This window comes from Myotis brandtii, unplaced genomic scaffold (assembly GCF_000412655.1).
Source record: "Myotis brandtii unplaced genomic scaffold, ASM41265v1 scaffold293, whole genome shotgun sequence".
NCBI lineage: Eukaryota > Metazoa > Chordata > Mammalia > Chiroptera > Vespertilionidae > Myotis > Myotis brandtii.
Genome location: NW_005361201.1, coordinates 1,176,633 through 1,181,224, shown reverse-complemented (window position 1 = coordinate 1,181,224; position 4,592 = coordinate 1,176,633).

Sequence of the window (4,592 nt, the reverse complement as noted above, 5' to 3'; positions counted from 1 at the left end):
TCTGAGTCTCTATTTTCTTATTCAAAAGAAGGTAATACTATTTATCTCACAGGTTGTTGGGCAGTAAATAAGATAAGATGGGTAAAAGGCTCAGGGCATGCCTTGGCGTATAATAGGAATTCAATAAGTGCAGTTTCACCCTAGCTGGTTTGGCTCAATGGATAGAGTGCCAGCCTGTGGATTCAAAGGATCCTGGGTTTGATTCCCCGGGTTGCGGGGTCAATCCCCAGTAGGGGCGTGCGGAGGCAGCCAATAAATGATTCACTCTCATCACTGATGTTTCTATCTCTCTCTCCCTCTCCTTTCCTCTCTGAAATCAATAAAAATATATTAAATAATAATAATAATAATAATAATAATAATAAATGCAGTTTCTTTCTTTAAAAAGTGCTGGCATGAAGGACCTTTCTTCTGGGTCTCAAGATTATTTGGGAACCAAGTGGATGGAAAGTTTTGAGGAAGTAGTGACTGGATGGGAGGTACATTTTAGTTGGCAAGAAGGAAGATCTTGGAGGGGCTATGACGTGTTCTTGATGGGACTCAGTCTCCATGCTCACCTTGAGACCCCAAGTCTTGGTTTGAAAGCTAGAGATCCTGTGTGACCTAGCCCTGCCTCCTCTGTACTTCACCCTGTGCCCCTCCTCTCAATCACTTGTCCTATCACTCTCACAGACTTCATTTCCACTCATGTGCTGGACATCCCCTCCTCAGGGCCTTTCCATAGGCTACTGCCTCTGCCTTGTCTGCCCTCTTCCCTAGCCCCCTTCACTTGGCTGAAGCCTCCAAATCACCTGGCTCTTGGCTTCTTTGTCATTTTCTCTGTGATGTCCTTGCTGGACATACCCGTGATAGGCTCTGATGGACCACTCTGTGCTTCTCTGCACAGCACAGGTTGGTTTGTAGCCAAATGGGCTTCTGTTTGTGTGGGATTTTAATTTAAAAGACCTCCCACCACCAGGGAGTTTTTGAAGCCTGGGTCTGGGAGTTCTTTGTTTACACCATCTCCCTAGGAGGTGTTCCATAATACCTGCTGAAGAAACCCTTAGGGTAAATGAATAGGGGTCTTTGATGCTGACTGCTGAGCACTCTTCTAGGTGTGAGGATACAGCTGTAACAAGGAGTCTTTATTCCCCTGAGCGTACAGCCTTGAGAAGGGACAAATAACCAATAAGTATGCATTTAGGGGCCTCCATGTTACCCAGCCTTGCTGAGCTGGTCTGCACCTGAGCTATCTGTTACCTCATTCATTCACCTGACAAACACTCTGAGTGCCTAGAAGTGCCAGACTATAAACTGGGAATTTCAAAGCAAGACAGTCTGTTTTCAAGATTTAGCCAGACTAATGGGAGTGTCAGCACAAAAAACGGAATTATGTTGTTATTGCTACCCTATATAATAAAACCCTAATATGCAAATTGACAAAATGGTGGAATGACAGGCAGAACGACAGGTCGCTATGATGCGCACTGGCCACCAGGGGGTAGACGCTTAATGCAGGACCTGCCCCCTGGTAGTCAGTGCGCTCCCACAGGGGGAGTGCCACTCAGCCAGAAGCTGGGCTCATAGCTGGTAAGTGCAGTGGCAGTAGCCTCTCCTGCCTCTGTGGCAGCACTAAGGAGCAGTGAGCCAGTGGGCAGAGGGGTCCCAGATTGGAGAGGGTGCAGGCTGGGCTGAGGGACACACACACACACACACACACACACACACACAGTGCACAAATTTCATGCACCAGGCCTCTAGTTAGTAAATAATAGCTAATCTTTTTTGGATCTAAATTATGTACTAAGTCCTTACAGATAAATCATTTCACTTAACCTCACAGTACCCCTTTGCAGTATGTGTTATTTATGTCCATTGTTCCAGTCAGGAAACTGAGGCAACACAGCACTTCCTCAAGGTCTACATAGTGGAGCCACACCGCCTCCCCATGAGGGAGTGACAGGCAGCCTGGCTGTGGGGAGAGGCAGGCATGTCCCCCAAGCCTTTTGACTTTCTGGCCCCCAGTGCCAACGGTAATTGACCTTTCTCTTAATCAGACGCCTCCCTGTATTAGTTTTTTAAAGTCATGGTGGCTACATAAGGGAAAGATTTTGACTCATCTTCCTTGGAATCTGAAAACCTGGGCTCACAGTCTGACTCAGCCACTCAGCTGAGGGTGGGGAAGTTGTGTTAGTGTTACACATCAGATTCTCTGCTGTGCCTCAGTTTCCTCCTCTGTAAAGTGAAATGATCAGATTACAGCAGCTGTAAGATAACTTCTGTGTCTTCGACTTATTGATATGAAAGATAATTCACATTAGTGGATCCAAAATAATTGAAGACAGAGATAAAGGCCCCCATAGGCAAGATACAGGAAGCAAAATCCTTAGGGAAAAAAAAAGATTGATAAATTGGACTATTCCCAATTAAAAATTTCTCTATCCTAAAAGATACCATAAATAACATTAAAATAAAAACATGCGGCTCTTTGGCCCCTTGAGTGTGGCTCTACCTAAGCTTTAGGAGTACCCTAATTAAGTTAATAACAATGTACCTACCTATATAGTTTAACTTAAACAAATTTGGCTCGCAAAAGAAATTTCAATCGTTGTACTGTTGATATTTGGCTCTGTTGACTAATGAGTTTGCCGACCACTGGCTTAGACTACATAAGGAATTCCTCAAATCAATATGAAAAAGTTAACCCAGAAGAAAGATGAGCAGGTCAAGAGTAGGCAATTTACAGCTAAGAAAATTCAATGCAGCACAGAAATATGAGAACACACTCAAATGTACTAGTAACAAGGGAAATGAAAACTATAACACGAATGAAATGCTGTTTTTCATCCACTGGATTGTAATACATAAATATTCAGTATTACCAATGATTGGCACACATGTAAGGAAGCAGTGACTCTGTTGGTGGGAGTAGGAGGGCAATTTGACAATATCTGGTAAAATGTAAAACATTCAAATACTGGGAGTCAGCAGTTCTCTTCCTCAGTATGTCCCTTAGAGAAGCACCCATACCTGCCTTGGGGAAGGCACATATGAGAATGTTTCCTTCAGCACTGCTTGTCATCACTGGGAAACAAAACAACAAAATGGGAGGAGAGGAAGCGGCTTAAATGCCTGTCTACATGAACCTCATTAGTTCTGTTATATAATAATATGCAAAAAAAAATTAAGAAGAGTGTGGTGGAGTTATGTACTAACATGGAAAAGTCCATAGGATATACCAAAGAGTGAAAAAAAAAAGTAAGTTGTGGAACAATACAGAATATGATACTATCAGAGGAAACAATAATCAATTGTTCCCATAGAAACTGCATAAAAGAGTGTCTGGAAACAAATGCCAAATTGACAACATGAATTAGCTCTAGGGAAAGGAAGAGAAGAATTAGTGTTGGGGAGGCCTTATCTATACTGGTTAGGTATCTTTAGAAGGACAATCTAGCTCGGCTGGTGTTGCTCAGTGGTTGAGCATCGACCCATGAACCAGGAGGTCATGGTTTGATTCCTGGTCAGGGCACATGCCCAGGTTTTGGGCTCAATCCCCAGTAGGTGTCAAGTAGGACGCAGCAGATCAATGATTCTCTCTCATCATTGATGTTTCTATCTCTCTCTCCTCTCCCTTCCTCTTTGAAGTCAATAAACATATATTTTTAAAAAGGACAATTTATTCATGCCATTACTATGTAATCTTAAAGATTAGTTTTTTATAGTATTAAAAATATTAGTGGTTGATTGCTGGCAGGTTCCCCTTTTCCCAACTTCTAAGGAATAGAATTCCTATGCCATAAATTATAGGTTCATCCTGAACCAGTCCCTGCTCTCACCCATCCCCCAGCACGTGCCTTGCCTGGTTCTGCCCTGAAATGATCCTGTGTCCCCCCGCAGTCTTAGAGGCCAGGCACTCATCTTCTGCTTTCAAAGATCCCATTAGAGTTGTTCACAGTGCTTTGACATTTATTCAGCCAGAGCTAACTGCAGGGCGATTCTATGATTACAGTGGTATTTATTTTTATATTTTTTTCAATAAAGAGAAAGGTTGAACATGTAATGTTAACATTCAACCCGGTGTAAAAACATTTCAAAAACTTTGGAAATTGATTTTTTTTTGTGGTGAGCAACCTGGAAAACATTTGTTAAAAGTTGCTTGTGTTCAGTTCAACTAGTTGGCAAGAGGTAGCATGGGGTTAATTTAGAGCAGTGGTTCTCAAAGTGTGACTCCCAGGTAAGCAGCAGCAGCATTACCGAGGACTTGTTAGAATGCACATTGTTGGGCCCCACCCCAGACCTGCCATCAGAAACTGCAGATAAGTCCCAGCAGCCAATGCATTAACAAGCCCTCCAGATGACTCAGGTGCACACTCAAGTTGGAGAACCTCTGATTGACATGGCTAAATACAAGCTGCCTCTGGGAGAGCTGGTCTAGGAATCTACAAAGTAATAACCTGAATTAAACTCTAAGTTTCTATTCATCCCTCAGATGTCAGCTGAATCATCATTTTCTCAGGAAACATTTTCTGATTCTATGCTTACATAACCCCACGTGCCTCTTCCTTCTGCATTACAGGTGTATTTTACACTTATTTTGTGATTATTTGATT